Source organism: Clarias gariepinus, chromosome 17, assembly GCF_024256425.1.
Source record: "Clarias gariepinus isolate MV-2021 ecotype Netherlands chromosome 17, CGAR_prim_01v2, whole genome shotgun sequence".
In the NCBI taxonomy this organism is placed as follows: Eukaryota; Metazoa; Chordata; class Actinopteri; order Siluriformes; family Clariidae; genus Clarias; species Clarias gariepinus.
In genome coordinates, this window is record NC_071116.1 from 95,001 (window position 1) to 115,904 (window position 20,904).

Sequence of the window (20,904 nt, forward strand, 5' to 3'; positions counted from 1 at the left end):
TTGTTGCAATAAAATTTTTTAAATTTTTCTGCATTGCAATTTGATCTGAATTGAAAAAAATCCTTACAACATTTACAACGCTTGACATTTTTGTATTTTATTGTTGCATTTCAAATGAAAATGTACCTCACGCATTTAAAATCCGATGCAAAAATATTCAAGTTACTAAATTGATTTTCAAAAATATTTTGAAATGTTAAAAATACAATTTTTATTATTTTTCAGCCTCAAAAATTCAGGTAATAATATTCAGATAATAAAATTCAGGTAGAAAAAAATATTCATGTCTTCACATCCGGGATATTTAATTCAATTCAATTTTATTTTATTTGTATAGCGCTTTTAACATTTGTCATTGTCACAAAGCAGCTTTACACAATCAAGAGAATTATTTAAGTTTGTATGGAATTTGAATGTGCATGAATCAGAATGATCAGATCGTCCCTGGTGAACAAGCCGAGGGCGACAGTGGCACGGAAAAACTCCCTGAGATGGTAATAGAAAGAAACCTTGAGAGAAACCAGACTCAACAGGGAACCCATCCTCATCTGGGTGATAACGGATAGCAGGGATTGATCTGCATTCATACTGTGTGTTAAGTAGCAGCCAGTTCAGCTATAACAGTTGATGTTAATTGACGTTACAGTTTTTCTCGATTGCTAAAACACTAAACCCTATTGTCTAAACCAAATTCTCAGTTGCCTGAACCCACTTATTGAATCAGTCACTCTTTTGGCAAAACCATAAGCACTTTTCACCTTTTTAGACACATCTTGTTAATATTTTTTTTATTGTAATGCACCTGTGTTGCATAATGGTGAGCTTCTTCTTCCGCTTTGTCTTTCGGCTGTTCCCTTTCAGGGGTCGCCACAGCGAATCATTTGCCTCTATCTAACCCTATCCTCTACATCCTCTTCTCTCACACCAACTAACTTGATGTCCTCTCTCACTGCATCTACAGTATAAATCTCCGCTTTGGTCTTTCTCTAGACCTCCTGCCTGGCAGTTCCAACCTCAGCATCCTTCAACCGATATATTCACCATCTCTCCTCTGAACATGTCCAAACCACCTCAATCTGGCCTCTCTGACTTTATCTCCAAAACATCTAACATGGGTTGTCCCTCTGATGAACTCATTCTTGATTCTATCCATCCTTGTCACTCCCAAAGAGAACCTCAGCATCTTCAGCTCTGCTACCTCCAACTCTGCCTCCAACTCTGGATCTACATCTGCCCCACGTAGACTCTCTACTGGTGTCCCGCAGGGCTCAGTACTTGGTCCTCTTCTGTTCTCCCTCTATACCCGGTCTCTTGGTAAGGTCATATCATTGCATGGATTTTCATACCATTGTTATGCAGATGACACCCAACTTGTTCTCTCCTTTCCTCCCACTGACACTGAGGTTTCCACCCGAATCTCAGCATGTCTGGCAGACATCTCATTCTGGATGGCTGCTCATCAGCTAAAGCTCAATCTCAGTAAAACCGAACTGTTGTTTATCCCTTGTGACTCATCCCCAGGTCAGGACCTTGTGATATCCCTGGACAACAACCAAATCACTCCTTCAGCCACCGCCCGCAATCTTGGGGTAACCGTGGACAATCATTTGTCATTTTCCCCACACATCGCTAACCTTACTCGCTCTTGTCGATTTCTTCTTTAGAATATCAAAAGAATTCGCCCATTTCTTTCTTCACAGGCTACTCAGGTGCTTGTTCAGTCCCTTGTTATTTCAAGACTGGACTACTGCAACTTACTCCTGGCAGGCCTGCCTCTGTCCACGATTCGTCCTCTGCAACTGATCCAGAATGCAGCAGCACTTCTCGTTTTTAACCTTCCCAAGTTCTCCCACACCACCCCACTCCTCCGCTCCTTGCACTGGCTTCCTGGCTTCCTGTAGCTGCCCGCATCAAATTCAAAACACTGATGCTTGCCTACAAAGCTAAAAATGGCCCAGCACCCACTTACCTCTCTGCGCTAATTTTCCCCGCGCACTGCACCACGTTCCCTCCGATCCTCCAGCACTGCTCGCCTCATCCCACTCCTCTTAGGGATCGAGGGCGGCATTTATCCAGGCTCTTTTCTGTTCTGGCACCTAGGTGGTGGAATGAACTTCCTCTAGATGTCCATACAGCAGAGACTTTGACTATCTTTAAACGACGACTCAAGACGCATCTGTTTCTCCAGTACTTGAACTAACTTCAACCCCCCCCCCCAAAAAAAAAAAACACAACCTCTTCTCAGTTGTGTTGGACTAATAGCACTTAGTTTTAAAACTAGTTAACCCAGTGTAAGTATGTATCCAATGATGTAAACATTAAAGCACTTTTTGTAAGTGGCTCTGGATAAGAGCGTCTGCCAAATGCCTAAATGTAAATGTAAATCTGTCATCCTGTCCATCACCAGAGCAAACAAAAAGGGGCTTAGAGCTAATCTTTGATGCAGACCCACCTTCACCTTGAACTCTTCTGTCACACCTACAGCACATCTTAGCGCTCTCATACATGTCCTGCACCACTCTAACATACTTCTCTGCCACTCCAGACGTCCTCATACAACACCACAGCTCCTCTCTCGGCACCCTGTCATACGCTGTCTCTAAATTTACAAAGACACAATGCAACTTTTTATTACCTTCTCTGTACTTCTCCACCAGCAACCTCAAAGCAAATACTGCATCTAATGTACTCTTTCTAGGCATAAACCATATTGCTGCTCACAAATCCTCACCTCTGCCCTTAACCTCCCTCTATTCTTTCACACAGCTTTATTGTATGGCTCATTAGCTTTATACATCTGTAATTGCCACAGCTTTGCACATCTCTCTTGTTAATACACTTCTCCATTCCTCTGGAATCCACTCACTCTCAAAGATCTTGTTAAACAAACTAGTCAGAAACTCTACTGCATCTCTGCTAAGCACTTCCATACCTCCACTGGTATGTCATCAGGACCAACAGCTTTTCCACTCTTCATTCTCTTCAATGCCCTTCTCACCTCACTTTTACTAATATTTGCTACTTCCTGTTCTACAACACCTCTTCTACTCTTTGTTCTCTTTCATTTTTCTCATTCATCAACTCCTTAAAGTACTCCTTCCATCTTTCCATCACCCTCCTGGCATCTGTCAATACATTTCCATCTCTATCTTTAATCACTCTAACCTGCTGCACATCCTTCCCATCTCTATCTTTCTGCCTCGCTAACCTGTACAGATCCACCTGTCCCTCTTTACTGTCCAGCCTAGCATACAAGTCCTCATATGCTCTTTGTTTGGCCTTTGCCACCTCTACCTTCACCTTACGCTGCATCTCCCTGTACTCCTGTCTACTCTCTTCAGTCCACTCAGTGTCCCACTTCTTCTTAGCTAGCCTCTTTCCCTGTATACACTCCTGGACTTCCTCATTCCACCACCAAGTCTCCTTGTCCACGTTTCCCTTACATGATGATACACCAAGTACTCTCCTACCTGTCTCCCTGATCACATTGGCTGTAGTTGTCCAGTCAACTGAAAGCACCTCCTGACCACCCATAACCTCTCTCAACTCTATTTTAAAGACTACACAACATTCTTTATTTCTCAGCTTCCACCACTTTGTCCAATGCTCTGCCTTTGTCCTCTTCACCTTCCTCACCACCAGGGTTATTTTACACACCACCATTCTGTGTTGTCTGGCTGCACTCTCCCCCACCAACACTTTGCAGTCACTGATCTCTTTCAGATTACAACGTCACCCTATGTTCCTGCCTCTTCTGAAAGAAAGTATTTACTACTGCCATTTCCATCCTCTTTGCAAAGTCCACCACCATCTGTCCTTCTACATTCCTGTCCTGAAGACCAAACCTGCCATTTTTTTTATAGCAGTTTAAACAACAATACATTATTTCCAAACAAATGTAATTACATTGTTCTGTGCCAATCAATTTCTTTTTTTAACAGAACTAGATAAACAAAATAAAATAAAATTCAAATAATATAATGAATAACAATAATCATTTGTACAATTTGGGGGAGGTTAGACATAAACTTAATAATCCTACGCTGTACTGAAAAATGTTAAATGTGTAAATTTGTTCCTTGTCTACGTTGTAAACTATGGGGAAAAATCTACTGGCTTCCGACAAGGAAAAGGCATACCATAGAAATTACAATATTTGCCATTCAGAAAACAAGATCAATTGTTTTATACTTCCACAAAGTCTGGCCGTAATGGTTTTATATATCTGACTCACATGGACCAGACGTTTCCAAACACATTCTTTTGCAGACAAAGAGAAAAAGTAATATTTTCCATAAAATATATATAATTTACTATATCTATTCACTCTCATATTGTGGGGGGTTCAGGAAGCAACCAACGTCTTGTAAGTGCTTTTTTACCAGCAGTTGTTAAAATGCCAAATAGGTATCTCTCTAAGGATCTTATTTGGAAGTCAACACTTTTTAAGTATGCTTTCCACTGCTTTATGAAGGTCTGCCCAGAAAGGTTTTATCACTGGGCACTCTCAAAAAAATATGCCAATGATTGGCCTCCCGAAACCCACACTGTCTTCAGCATTTGGTGTCCCCTCCCTTAATATGTGCCCTCTGTATTGGTGTAATAAAGAACCTGATAAGGCATTTCCACCCAAATTCCCGCCATATGTGAGAGTTAGTACATTTCCTTGGGAATTTACATACATCAAGCCATTTCTCATTTGATATAAAAATTACCTTCTTTTTCCCATTTTTCTTTAATATATTCTGTAGAGTGAATTTTTTATCCTAAAACCTTTATAAAATTTGGATATGACACCTTTATTTGGATTACCTTGATAAGCACCTATAAATATCTTTACAATTGGGTCGTCAAAGTCTGTTTTACTTTTGATGTTTCTTAAAGTGATTGCATAGTTGAAGATATCTTTAAAAAAATCATGTTTCTCAAGATAATATTCTTTGTTCAAACTTTCTAAGTCGTTCTATTTGGTTTAAAATCAGGGTCATAAGCACACCATTGAATTATTCGTAATTTACAATTCAAACTTATCTATTATTGTATTCCAGATTTTTAGTTGGGCTTTAATCCATGGATTTTGCACCTCATCTATAAATCTTCTCAAATTTTTATGTGCCAATACTGTTTGAATTGGGGGATCATTCAGTATTGCTAGTTTAATATCTTTCCACCTAGCTTTATACACCGGATTACATATGTTAATTAAATATTTGGTTTGGGCCGCATAAAAATAATCCCTATAATAGGGTAATGCCATACCTCCTTCCTCTTTTGAAAGCTGTAATGTTTTGAATTTAAACCTGGGTTTTTTCCCTTGCCAAAGGGTTTTTCCTTTTCCCAAACCTAGAAATTGTCTTCATTGGTCTAATTGAGACCAGTGTTTTGAGGGAATTTCTACTAGGAGAGCTTAAAACAGATGTTCTGTGGGAGGATGTTCATCTTTATTGAGTCAATTCTATGACTGAGACCTAGGAAAGAGACGGCATTCCATCTATGAATATCATCTTTGATTTTTGTTAACAATGGGTCTAGATTTGCCTCTGCTAGCGTTAAGATTTCTTTCGTTAAATGTATTCCCGAATATTTCAATGAATTCTGATGCCAATTAAGTAGGAACTTATCTCTAATATATTTTGGAGGTGTAAAATTCAAGGTCAAAATTTGCGTTTTTTGAATATTTATTTATATCCTTCAGGAAAGGAGTTAGTGGGTTTACTTAAATAAATAAAAATATCATCAGCATATAAAGCCAATTTATGATCTTCTCTATTTATACTGGTGCCTTTAATGTTTTCAGTTTGCCTTATTCATTGTGCGAGAGGCTGTATATAGAGCGCAAAAAGCAGTGGTAAAATTGGGCATCCCTGTCTTGATCCACGTTCTAGAATAATGGTATCTGAAAGGCACCTATTTATTTTTATTGGGCAGATGGTTTATTATATATTGTTCGGATGCTTCTAACAAAAATGTTGTGAATGCCAAATCTTTCAAGATCCCTATACAGAAAAGACCAACTTACAGAATCAAAAGCCTTCTCTGCATCTAAACTAATTTAAAAAGCTTTTAGTCCATCTTGTTGAATATGACTTACTATCTGCAGAGATCGTGTAATATTATCATGAGTTTGTCTTTGAGAGATAAATCCAGTCTGATCGTTATGTATTATTTGCGGGAGAGTCTTTCGGCAAGGATGCTTGCATATAGTTTGTAATCGACATTCAGGATCGAAATTGGTCTATATGAATTGCATTCTACTTTATCTTTTCCCCCTTTTGGGATAACTGAGATGACTGCCTTACTCCATGATGAAAGCATTTTGGCCCCCAATAAAGATGCATTGCAAGCCCGAAGAAGACTTGGTATTAATTTAGACCAAAAAGTCTTATACCACTCTGACATAAAGCCATCGGGGCCAGAAGACTTATTCGTCTTGAGCTTGGAGATGGCATTATTTAGTTCTGTCTCAGTTATTGCAACTATTGATGTTTGATTATGTTCCTCTGTTATAACTGGTAAGTTGAGGGAGTTAAGAAATTGTCTAATTTGCTGCTCATCCTCTAGGTGTGGTTGTGTATACAATATCTTGCAATATTTTTAAAACATTTTTTGTATTTTGTTTTGTTTATATTGTAAGTTTTTAGATATCCTTTATTCTATATATTGTATTATCCGTTTGTTGTTTCTGTAGCTTCCTTGCCAAAAGTTTAGTTGATTTAGAGCCTGATTCATAAATATCATCTTTTTCTCAATTTCTTGAGAGTATATTATATTTATTTAATTTCAGATTTTCTTTTTTTAATCATCAAATTTGATTTTTGTTCTTTTTTGTGTTGTCTCTCAAGTTCTTTTAGTTCCTTATTAAGATTTGTTAGTCTTAGTTGCTTTAATTTCTTTTCATAAGTACAAAAGGATATAATTTTGCCCCTAATGACCGCTTTTAAAGCATCCCATACTATGGCTGAGTTAACTTTACCATTATCATTTTCTTCAAGGAATATTCTCACATCTTCTTTAATTTAAATTTGAAATTGTTGGTTATTTAGAATGTTTGTATGCGTTCATTTTCTGACGCGCTCAAGTTCACCAAAAACAATACAGAACAGCGCACCTTATTTGCTTTCAAACATTTACAAAATCACGTTTTTCCGTTATAGTGAGTGCGCTTAAATAAAAGTTGAGTCTTATAAAGGCTATGTAGTCTTATACAGTTTTATTATATAGTTTTTGCACATTAATCTAAGTCCTCATCTGTTAAATTTTTGAGGACAATAGTTTTTTCAGCCTGTCACAGCGTGCGCCCAAATCAATATCGCTCCTCGCTTACTAGTTAGGCGTCCTTCCCTTCAGGTAATGTATTCAAAGCAGCAGGGCCCCGGAATTAGGCACAGATGGTAATAGTTAAAATAGTAACAAGGGGAATGTTTGATGTCATGTGGGCATTATAAGATTTGTACTGAAAACCTCTAACTAAAAAGTGGCAGCTGGCACACCTAAAAATAGACGCAGGTTAATTTTTTTATAGTCTAAATAAAAATCCTTCTCTTTAGTGCCTCCTATTCCTATTAATCCTGGGTTTTTTTTTTTTTTTTGTGTCACTGCGCTTTACAATGCCAGACAACATTCAAATGCAAATTATTCACCCTCCCCAAGTGTGAATCAGCTGTTCTCACCTATACATTCAGAGGAACTGTAATGCACCTCTCCACACTTTAAAAACCTCTTGAATCTGAGGCTCTTTTGAAGACTTTCAGTGATTAAGGACTTTTTTTTAATTTGTGTAAATTAAATCTTCTGGATTCTAGATTCTAAGGTTGACATTGTTACCGTTTTTAATCCTTGGAATGGAAGCAAATTGAGATTTGCCTTATGAAAGCATAAATTGTATTGTTTTTAATCACTCTATACACAATAATATTCTTTGGTATTTTTTTTTATGGGACTATCTTGGTTTATTAATCCTCGTGCCTGGTTTAGGTTTAGTATTCAGTGCGCACCGTACATCTGTTATATAACAACTATATCATAACACTCAGAAAGACCTTTTATTTGGGGTTAAGTGACTGTTGTGCCTAACATTTTCCTGTAAATGATATATTTTAGCAGTATTGTCTTGCATCTTTTTTAATAAATAAATTTTATCACAATTACAATACTGCGAAAATGTCTCATTTTGTCAAACTGTTTATAAGCCTCCCGGGTCTCTGTGAGACTGGTGCTACTGACACTGAAAATATTGTCTTTATACGTAGTTTAAGGTGGCGGCGTGGCAATTTATACCAAAGAACATCTTAAGTGCTCAATTGCCTTATCTAAGTCAGTTCCCAAGCAATTTGTCTTGCTTGTTCTAAACATTGAATTCACTAATAATTTTACTTTGTCAGTGGCTGGCTGCTATCGCCCTCCATCAGCCCCAGCCTGTACCCTGACGACACTGTCCAGTGTGTTGGCCCCCTTGATCAAAACTGAATTTGTGCTCCTTGGTGATCTAAATTGGGATATGACTAAACCACCCGATAAAGTAATTCAACAATTTGATGCACTAAATTTACATCAAATTATCTGCTCCCCCACTAGGTATGACGCCAAATCTATAGACAAGGCTACATTGATTGATATGGTTTTAACTAACTCTCCCCATAAGTATTACTCTGGGGTATTTTGTTCTGATATTAGTGATCACTGTTTTACTGCATGTGTTCGAAATGGCTGCTCCATCAAGAAACCGACTCGATTCTGTTGTAAACGGGTTTTTAAAAATTTTGATCGTCAAGCTTTTCTACACGACATGGCAGATGTGAACTGGTCTAGAATAAGTCTGGTTCCAACTGTAGACGATGCTTGGTATTTCTTTTATAAGCTTTTTAGGGCTGTTGTTGATAAACATGCACCGATGAAAAGACTCAGAGTCCACACGGAAAAAACCTATATAAAACATATATGTTTTAATATAGGTTTGATATAGGTTTTTAATATATGTGACATATATAAAATTGGCCGTTTTCCTATATTATATGTACATATATGTACATGTATGCGTGCATATATGTACCTATAGACATATATGTGACATATATAAAATTGGCTGTTTTCCTATATTATATGTACATATATGTACATGTATGCGTGCATATATGTACCTATAGACATATATGTGACATATATAAAATTGGCCGTTTTCCTATATTATATGTACATATATGTACATGTATGCGTGCATATATGTACCTATAGACATATATGTGACATATATAAAATTGGCTGTTTTCCTATATTATATGTACATATATGTGTACATATATACGTGCATACATGTACCTATGTGCATATATATGCACCTATATTTTTACCTAGATATTAGTAAAATTATTAAAATCCATAGCTGTTGGACAACATAAATAAAAGCCCAAAATGTAGAAATGTAATTTAAAATTTTTTTTAAGAACAATCAAATAGTACAAGAACAAAAATAAGACAAAAAAACTCAACAGGAAGAAAACATATATATATATTTTGAGGACCTTCTCAGCTTCGTGAGCTTTGAATTGATAGATGTGCCTGTCTGCCCTCGGGTGGCTGCCGGCCACTTCTTCAATGTAGAATCTAGAAAAGACAAAAATAATAAGACAGTATAATAATAATAAATGATTATTTATTAAAACGTTTATAAACATCTGTAAACTCCATATGGCATTAGCTTAGCCACCAGGAAATATCATGTTTGTGCTACATACAGAAAGGCAGCATGTTAGCATGATTTACCTAAACTATGTAAATGGCATTGAAAGCCAATGTGTCACACAAGCTGACAAGAGCTAGCTGAGGTGAGGAAAATATTTACTAATATTAGTTTAATATTATTAGAATAAGAGTTATATAAGACTTAATAACTTACCCAGTGTAGACTCTCTTTAAAATGCTCCCCGTTCGTCATCAGGGCCACACAGTCTTCTTCTGAGGTAAATGTAAACTCCTCCCACTTTCCAGAACATTCTAAAGAGTTTCCTTGTCCGGGGGCGTGGCCTAGTATGTAAATTAGCCGGACTGATTTCCGTGTGATTGGCGTGTGGGCGTGGGCGTGTCCTGCCTCGGGTCATTAGCAGATAATGCGACAGAAATTCTAAAATGTGTTTTTTATTTAGTTAGTTCTTAGTTATTGCCTTGATAATAGAAAATATGAGCGCATCATGTATGACAGTTGCCAAAGTGAGATATGAGCTAAAATGACCAGATCCTGCCATGAGCTACATAGGAGACATATCTTGTATGTACATATAGGGCTTATATGTGGATATAAAGAAGCAATACAGGAGACCTATATGGCCTGTATATGCACATATATGCACCTCAATTTTGCCAATATGCAGCATATATATTATCATATATATGCATATATACTGCATATAGGCTTCATATATGCGCATATATCCCCATATAGGTGAGGATAAATGCGCATATATACTGCATATAGGCCTTCATATATGCGCATATATCCTCATATAGGTCATGTTATATGTGCATATATACTGCATATAGGTGAGGATATATGCGCATATATCCTCATATAGGTGAGGATATATGCGCATATATACTGCATATAGGTTTCATATATGCGCATATATCCTCATATAGGTTAGGATATATGTGCATATATACTGCATATAGGTTTCATATATGCGCATATATCCTCATATAGGTTCTTTCCATGTGGGAAGGATCGACATAGTCCTTGGTTTACCCCGGAGCTTACTGTGCTTTTACAACAAAAAAACACTATTTGGCGCAAGCCTCGACATTCTACTGTAGATCCCCAGCAGATATTTTGGTTTTCAAGCAACTTAGAAATAAATCTTTACAAGCCGTTCGCTAAACAGACTATTTTAAGAAGCAGTTTTCTCTTAGTAGCTCTGATCCTAAAAAAAATCTGGTATATGGTAAAGGAGATGGAAAATAAACCATCTTGTAAGCTACCTCCCTCTCTCTACTTAAAGAACACTGTAGTATCAGACAAGAAGCATATGTTGGGGCTTCTCAATAAACATTTTATAATCTCTGGTTTAACCATTGATTCATCTAATTTTATTAAATCATCTATAAATCCTATTAATTGCTCTATTGCATCTCCTCCAACTCTCCCTCATCCTACACCACTTTCCTCCTTCTCCCATAGTTTCATTTTGCGGTCCTTTTCGGAGGAGGAGGTTCTGGATGAATTGCTCAGGCTAGATTCCAATAAATCTGCTGGGTCTGATGAGGTGGATCCTGTCTTTTTTAAAATTGCTGCCTCTACTATTGCTGTTCCTATCACAGATATATTCATTTTATCTTTACACACAGGGCAAATCCCTTGTGCTTGGAAGTCAGCATTAGTGTTCCCTCTTTTTAAGGGTGGTGATTGGTTAGATCCCAATTGTTACAGACCTATTTCTGTTTTGCCATGTATCTCTAAGGTTTTGGAAAAACTTGTAAATGGTCAACTCACTGAATACTTGGAAGCTCACAACATCTTATCACCTGCTTAATCAGGATTTAGAACTGGGTTTGGGTGTTTAACAGCAACTCTTAAAGTCTTAAATAATATCTATTCTGCATTGGACTCTAAATTGTACTGTGCTGCTATTTTTATTGACTTGGCTAAGGCCTTTGACTCTTACAAACGTTTTATTGATAGGCTTTATGATACTGGCTTCTCCGACAAATCCTTGTCTTGGTTTTCTAATTATTGAAGTGATAGAGTGCAGTCCGTGAAATTTGAACAACGTCTTTCCCAACTTCTCCCAGTCACCAATGGCGTCCCACAGGGATCAATACTTGGACCTACACTTCTTTCTATTTATATTAATACTGTAGCTAATTCTGTTACAGACTCATTTATCCATCTTTACGCCGATTAAACAATTCTTTACTCTACAGGTTCTTCTCCTGCTGCAGTTTTGCAGCTACTTCAACTCAGTTTGAATCGATTGCAACAGACCTTTCCAATTTGCATCTTCAGCTAAATACTTGTGAAACTAATATACCAAAACTAAATGCATTTGATTCGGAAAAAAAGGTCATGTTCCATCAAGCTTTCCAAGTATCTGCTCCCTTGATGGGACACCATTGGATCAGACTACTGAATATAAATATCTGGGTATTTGGCTAGATAACACTCTTCCTTTTTCAAAACACATTGATAATTTGAAGTCTACGATCAAATCAAAACTTGGGTTCCTTTATAGAACGCGTTCTGCATTTACATTATCTGCTAGGAAAACTCTGGTGCAAATGACTATTCTCCCCATGCTTGATTATGGTGATGTTGACTTCCGGTTGAGCGTTAATGGAGTAGGACGTGAGTTTAGGAGCTCCCACCGATTTTGATTAAATTGTTATTCATTTGCGCTTTTTGGCCATAATTTTAGTCCTGTTTTATTCTTTAGTTCGTTGAGTTGAGAGGTTTTACTCGGGACTGCGTAAAATGGCAGCAAAAAATATAAAAACTCGCAGTACTATTCAAACACAACTGAGGCCTAGTTTGCAAGCCGCGACCACATCCTCGAGTGAGTCGTCACCTGTAAAGCCCCCCTCGAGCCAAGCTAATCCGGATATGGATGCTCTTAAAGTCGAGTTGATAGCCTCGCTGAGGAAAGATATCGCCGATATTTTCAAAAAAGAACTTCAGGATACTCTCGGTGATGTTTTGTCTACTATTAAGTTCGACTTGCAAGCGGTGAAGACGCAGCTGGCGATTGATAAAGCTGCTAATGATGCTATCGTGTCCGAGCTAAAAGGTACGGTCAGGGAGATGGAACACGCAATTACGGTGTGCTCAGACGACATAGCCGAGATGAAAAATACTATCAAGTGCCTTACAGCTAACGTAACCAAGCTGGAAAATAAATGTGAAGACTTGGAGTCTAGGTCGCGCCGTAACAATGTTAGGATAGTGGGAGTACCGGAGGGCCCTGACACGTGCACCACTGCGGCCGTGGCCTCCTTGCTAAAGGAAGCCTTTAATCTGGAGAAGGAGCCGCTTTTGGATCGTTCCCACAGGACCCTCCAACCCACACCTAAGCCCAGTGACCGTCCCCGAGCCATTGTATGCAGGTTTCATTACCACACTGACTGTGTTGACATTTTACGTCGCGCTAGAGAACGCAGACAGATTAAAGTTGGAGACTAGTCCATCTCAGTCTTTCCTGACTACACTGCTAAGATAGCACGCGCTCGGGCTGCATTCAATACGGTCAGGCAGCAGCTGCGTGGCATTGAAGGTGTTCGGTACGTCCTGTTTCATCCAGCACGACTTCGCATCACATATAAGGGTGTTAAGAACAACTTTGTGTCAGCGGAGGAAGCCAGTGATTATGTTAAAACTGTGATTTCTGGGTGAGCCTTAACAGGTGCTATAATGCTGCTAAGTGTTTATGGTCTCATTAGGGTTAACGCTACATGCGCATTTTTATTTATTATTATTATTATTAATATTATTTTAACTGTGTTGCTCTAATTACCGTTCTGTTTGTTTTCTTTTTTTATTCACACTTTTATATTATAAGACTAAATCGTATATTATACTCTTGTACTCTGGATTAGTCCAGCACAATCTTTTCTATGCTTACTGCATCTATTTGCACAGGACTTATTTGTATTTTTACATATTTTTATTTGTTTTTTTAATATAACGTGTTTATAGTTATACGCACACTGTTATACAGTGTGGAAGTCGGTGGGAGTTTTTTTTTTTTCTCTCTCGCTTTTGTTTGTTTTTGTTTGGGCTCCGTTTAGTCCATTTACTTTAGTGGATAATTTTTGCTTTTTTGGGGAACACTGCTGTCTCCTTTGTTTTGTTATGTGGAGACTTTGGGTGTATTTGTGTTTAGGGGTATTTGGGGGGGGGGGTGTTTGTCCCATTTCGGCTCTTTCCGACCACTGGCATTTTGGCTGTTGTGTTTTTTTTTTTGTTTTGTTTTTTGAATGGTTAGTGGCAATATAGGTCCCAGCATTGCTGGGTCAGGCACGCCTCTTAGATTCATTAGTTGGAATGTTAGAGGTATGGGTAACCCTGTTAAGCAATCTAAGGTTTTTACACACTCGAAACGTTTAAATTCTGATATAGCATTTTTACAGGAGACTCATCTTTGCATTAAAGATCATTATAGGTTATATAGTCCTTGGGTAGGTCAGGTCTTTCACTCAAACTTTAACTCGAAAGCTAGAGGAGTTGCCATTCTCATTAATAAGAAAGTTCAATTCTCATCAACCAATGTTATCGCTGATAGGAATGGTAGATACATCATTGTTGCCGGTACCCTAATGCAAAAAAAAGTTTTGTTGGTAAATGTATATGCCCCAAATTTTGATGATGCTGAATTCGCTAATAGATTGCTGAGTAACATCCCCTCCTTGGACACCCATTTGCTGATCCTCGGTGGAGATCTAAATTGTGTTTTTGATCCCATCTTGGATCGATCTAATCCTCGTAATCTGACTTCATCATCGATGTCTAAAATATTTTCAGATTTTATGAAAGAGAACGATCTTATTGATCCATGGAGATTTAGCAACCCTTCAATCAAAAAATTTTCTTTTTTCTCTCAGGTGCATCATTCTTATTCCAGGATTGATTACTTTTTTATTTACAGAACTCTTAATTCATGTGTTAATTCTTCTGACTATTCTGGTATTGTAATATCTGATCATTCACCTCTGCTAATGGATATTCAACTTTCTACCTATAAACGTAGCCCACCACTTTGAAGATTTAACTCTCTTCTTCTGGCAGATAAAGAATTTTGTGAATTCATTTTAAGTTCTATTGAGGAGTTCTTATCCTTCAATCAAAATGACTCAGTCTCATATTCTCTGCTATGGGAGACACAATGCTACCTGAGAGGTCAAATTATTTCTTATTCTGTTCTTGCTAATAAAAAGAATAATGCCAGGCTTAGAGAACTTACATCTGCGATTAGTAACCTTGATCAAAGTTATGCACTCAACCCTTCTCCAGAATTACTGAAGCAGCGTCTTGATTTGCAAGCAGAATTCAATCTAATGTCAACTAAAGAAGCAGAGCGCTTGTTACTACGCAGTCGTGGCTCATATTATGAATATGGCGACAAGGCAAGTCGCTTGTTGGCACATCAGTTACGACGACAAGCCACTTCGCGTTCAATACCTAGTATTAAAAACGCTTATGACACGATTACCACAGATCTTTTGGAAATTAATTCTATCTTTAAAGCATACTACGCTTCTTTATACAAGTCAGAATTTCCTACGGACAAAGCTAAAATGAACGAATTTCTTCATAATCTTTCAAACCCTGTTATTGATACTAATATTGCCGGGCAATTGGACTCCCCATTTTCTGTTGAAGAAGTATCAAATGCTGTTACAGCTATGCAGTCTAATAAAGCCCCAGGCCCTGATGGGTTTCCAATTGAATTTTACAAAACATTTATTGGTAAATTGGCACCATTGCTTCTATCTGTGTTTAATGAATCCTTGAAAAAGGGTTCATTACCACCGACTTTCACACAAGCCACTATAGCACTTCTTCTCAAAAATGACAAAGATCCAACCTCCTGTGGTTCCTACAGACCATTATCTCTGCTTAATGCCGATGCAAAGGTGTTGGTTAAAGTAATTGCATCTTGCCTAGAGGATGTGCTTCCTGGTATTATATCTGAAGAGCAAAATGGCTTTACAAAGGGACATCAATTGTTTTTTATTACTTATACACTCTTTAATGTTATTTACTCAAAGCATCTATCTGAACTTCCCGAATTTGTGATTTCTTTGGATGCTGAAAAGGCTTTCGATAGGGTGGAGTGGGAGTACTTGTTTGCAGTTTTAAAGAAATTTGGATTTGGCGATAAATTTATTTCTTGGATTTGGCTTCTTTATTCGTCCCCTAAAGCCAGTGTTCATACTAATGATGTTTATTCTGATTATTTTGCTCTGGGTCGTGGATGTCGTCAAGGTTGCCCTTTGTCACCTTTACTCTTTGCCATCGTCATCGAGCCTCTGTGCATCACATTGAGATCTTCCTCTGTATTCAAGGGAATCATTCGTAATAAAATTTAACATAAATTATCATTGTATGCAGACAATTTGTTGTTATATATAAGCGATCCTGCACTCTCCATCCCTGCTGTTTTAGGTATTTTGGAGAATTTTAGCTCGTTTTCTGGGTATAAATTAAATTTGGGGAAAAGTGAGTGTTTTCCCATTAATACGTCAGCATGTCAACTTCAACAGTCCGATCTACCCTTTCATCTTAGTCCATCGGGGTTTAAATACTTGGGGATTAATGTGACTCGTTCTCTATCTGGCCTTAAATCAGCTAATTTTACTCCCCTTATATCAAGGGTTACATCTGATATTCAAAGATGGGGTAATCTCCCCCTTTCATTAATCGGTAAGATTAATATTGTTAAAATGAATATCTTACCAAAATTTTTATTTTTGTTTCAGTCGATTCCCTTATTTTTGCCAAAACATTTTTTTATCTCACTGGACAAGATTATTGGTTCTTTCATTTGGGGAGGAAAGCCACCTAGGGTTCATAAAACTTTACTGCAGAGATGCAAATTCAGTGGAGGGCTTGCATTACCTAATTTTCTAGCTTACTACTGGGCTGCTCACATCCATAAACTTTGCTACTGGTTAAAATCTTCTGGATCCTCTTGGTGTAAATTGGAGCTATCAACCTGTAAGGGATCTTCTATACCGGCTTTCCTCTATTCCTCTTTACCTATAAAACCCTCTATGTATACTGATAATCAGGTGGTTCTTAACACACTTAAGATCTGGTTTCAGTTTAGACGGCACTATAAATTTGTAAGGGCATCTTCCTCGGGTCCTCTAAACGATAACCATTTGTTTCCACCATCACTCTTGGACTCGACATTCTCAGTGTGGAGTGAAAAGGGTATAAAACAATTTAAATATTTATATGTGGATGGTGTCTTTGATAGTTTTGCCAATTTGTCATCTCGTTATGGTCTCCCCATTACCCACCTGTTTCGCTATTTTCAAATTCAAAATTTTGTTGCCAAGTGTTTTCCTAATTTCCCCTCTTTACCTCCAGAACAGCAGTGGGAAACTATGATAACATTTATTCCTCATCATAGAGGAACCATTTCTAAACTCTATGATTCTATCCTGTCTCTTAGTATCCACTCAAATGTTAAGCTTAAGTCTACATGGGAGGGGGAACTGGGAATTCAAATACATGAGGAGTCCTGGGAACAGGCTATAGCGAGGGTACGGTCTTCCACCTCTTGTGCTCGTCTTGGACTTATTCAATTTAAGGTCATACACAGGGTACATTTCTCTAAGTCTAGACTTTCTGAAATGTATCCGGATGTGGAAAACAAATGTGATAAATGTCATGGCTCTCCCTGTCACCTTAGCCACATGTTTTTTCTATGTTGTGAGCTAGAAGATTTCTGGACTGGTTATTTTGCTATTATGTCAACTGTTCTTGGGGTAACTCTCCAACCTTGTCCTCTAATTGCTATATTTGGGATTCCTGATCGCTCACTTACACTTAATTCTACACAAATGGATATCATAGCTTTTACATCCTTATTAGCGAGACGGCTATTATTGTTGCACTGGAAGTCTGCTAAACATCCTACTATCTCTCAGTGGCTTAAGGATGTCATGTTTTTTTTAAAACTTGAAAAAATTAAATATACATTAAGAGAATGTACAACCAAATTTTACCACAATTGGCAACCTTTTATTTCTTATTTTACTAGCATGGAGCTATTGCCTGATTAAATGTATAACTGTTACTGTTATATTTATGTAATATGTTTGGTGGTTGTGTTGAGCCGTGTGGGACGGGGGTGGGGAGGGGGGGGTTAATTGTGTGTGTGTGTTTTTTGTTTTTTGAGTGTTTTTGTTTAGTTGTTTTTTTTTTATAATATATAAATATATTTATTTAGAAAAATGAAGAAAGGTAAATTGTATGTCTGTAACTGCAAGTACTGTATTGTTTTCCTTTTTTCAATAAAAATATTTGGAAAAAAAAAAAAGATTATGGTGATGTTATTTATAGATTGGCATCCAAAGGCCTGCTTCAAAAGCTTGATGTTCTTTACCACTCTGCCATCCGGTTTATAACAAACGCTCCTTTCAAAACTCATCACTGTACCCTGTATTCTTCTCTCAACTGGTCTTTTTCTGGACAGTTTCTAAGGCTTCTTCTGTACTTGGCCTGTCGTCTTTTCAGAACACTGCTGCGACTGCAATGACCTGCAAAAAACGTTAAAACTGGACAATCACATTCCTAAGTCTGCTTTTCAATCTCGGATCTCAGCTCACTTTAAAGACGTGTGTAGCTGTTATTTAGACGAGCTGCTCTTATTCATTGCTGCTCCACTGTTCACATTGTTCGTATATGTAACAAGGTTTTATCAATCTTTTCCTTCCACCGTACTCCCCTTTTCTGAACCCTATTGAAGAATTCTTCTCCTCATGGCAGTGGAAGGTATATGAACGCCAACTTTACACCAGGGTAAATCTCCTGCAAGCCATGGAACTGGCCTGTGGTGACATGGGTGTGGAGGCATGTCAAGCCTGGATACGGCATGCCAGCGGCTTTTTCCCCCGTTGCCTGGCCAGAGAAAATGTGGCCTGTGATGTAGATGAAGTCCTGTGGCCTGACTCAGTACGGAGAAATGATGCTGTGGCGAAGTAATGCACTTCTTTTCTTTGTACTTCATTTGAGATTTTTATTTAATACAGCAGCCAAATTAACCAGAAATAAAACCACTGCAGAAATCTCCACAACAACATTGTGTAATAGTGAGGACTTCATGAACTTTTTAAATAATGAAATTGTAAATATTAGGCATAAAATTGAGGCTTTGAAATCAAACAATGTAAGTTATGCAGATGTTAAACTAGCCATGTCAGATCGGAACCTAGAAACAGATAGTACCAGCAATAACAGAACCCCTGTTGAGAATAATTAATTCTTCACTCAGCATTGGGTATGTTCCAAAATCTTTTAAAATAGCAGTTATTAAGCTGATTATTAAGAAACCTGACCTCAACCCCTGTCAGCTGTCCAATTACAGGCCAATATTAAACCTCCCCTTTATCTCTAAGATTCTGGAAAAGATAGTAGAGGAGCAGGTCTGCTTATATTTACATAGAAATGGCATACATGAACTGTATCAGTCAGGATTTAGGCCTTATCACAGCACAGAGACAGCACTCGTTAAAGTAGTAAATGACCTCCTATTGGCCTCTGATCAAGGTTGTGTAACCATGCTTGTATTACTTGACCTCAGTGCAGCTTTTGACACCATTGATCACGCTATTCTTCTTCACAGATTAGAAACTGTAGTAGGAATTAAGGGTACAGCCCTCTCCTGGCCCTGATCCTATTTGACTGATCGGTATCAGTATGTAGGCTTAAATGGTGATTATTCTGTATGTTCTCTGGTGGAGTTTGGTGTTCCACAGGGTTGAGTTTTAGGCCCACTGCTTTTTTTTCTTTACATGCTTCCTCTGGGCAACATAATCCGTAAGCATGGTATTAGTTTTCATTGTTATGCTGACGACACACAGTTATATGTCTCATCAAAACCTGATGAGATAAAACAGCTTACTAAAGTTGAGCAATGTGTGCAGAACATAAGAAATTGGATGCTAATTAACCTTCTTCTGCTTAACCCAGATAAGACAGAAATTCTAGTCATAGGACCGCATACAGCTAGAAGTCAGATTCTAGATCACTCTGTAACTTTAGATGGCCTTTCTATTCCATCAAGTGCAACAGTTAAAGACCTCGGTATGATTATAGATTCCAGCCTTTCATTTGAAGCTCATGTAGATAATATTACCAGGATAGCATTCTTTCACCTCAGAAATATTGCCAAGATAAGAAATATATTGTCGCTAAACGATGCAGAAAAACTATTGACCTATTATACATTATATGACTGTGACCAGACCTAACTATTATCTCTTCTCTTCTGCTCTCTCCCCCTCTCTCTCTTTCCCTCTCTCTGTCGAGCTATGCATGTCGTTCCTGAGCTGCCAGTGATCCAGACTCCCTCTGCCCTCCGGACCTGTCTGACCCATCCTGGTGCCCCGCCTCTGGTTGGTGATCTCGTCACATGGATCCCCCGTGTGTCTCTTTCGGATGTGTCTTGTGTCTGGGGACGGTTCTCTCTACCTAGAAGACGGTTCTGGCCTCGACTGGTGTTGGCAGCTGTTTCTCTGAGGACTTGACTGTTCGATAGTTCAGGACTGGAACTTCATACATGTCTACCTGAGTTTTCAATAACTAACTGGACTCCATATTAACATCAATTAACATCAACTGTTATGCTGAACTGCCTGCCAACTAACACACAGTATGAATGCAGATCAATCCCTGCTCTCTGTTTCACCCAAATGAGGATGGGTTCCCTGTTGAGTCTGGTTCCTCTCAAGGTTTCTTCCTACTACCATCTCAGGAAGTTTTTCCTTGCCACTGTCGCCCTCGGCTTACTCTCCATGGACTATCTGACCATTTTAATTCATACACATTCAAATTCCTTACAAACTTCAATAATTCTTTTGATTGTGTAAAGCTGCTTTGGGACAATGCCAATTGTTAAAAGCGCTATACAAATAAAATTGAATTGAATTGAATTTATAATTTTTGTGCTTTATTTCTACGTACAAGTGCTACATGTAAATGCACAGGATTTCTGTTTTTTTGCAAATTCTTGTGAGAAATTTGTGAGAAAGTGTTAAAAATGCCCAGGTATTTTGTTTTTGCAAAATGCATTTAGCCTAAATAAACATTTATTTCTACCATTTCATGTCCTGAGCATTGTGTTTTCCTTTTTTCTATGTAGTGTTTAGTGACTACTCAGTAGAGTATTTAATTTAGATTGACTTGAGCCATGA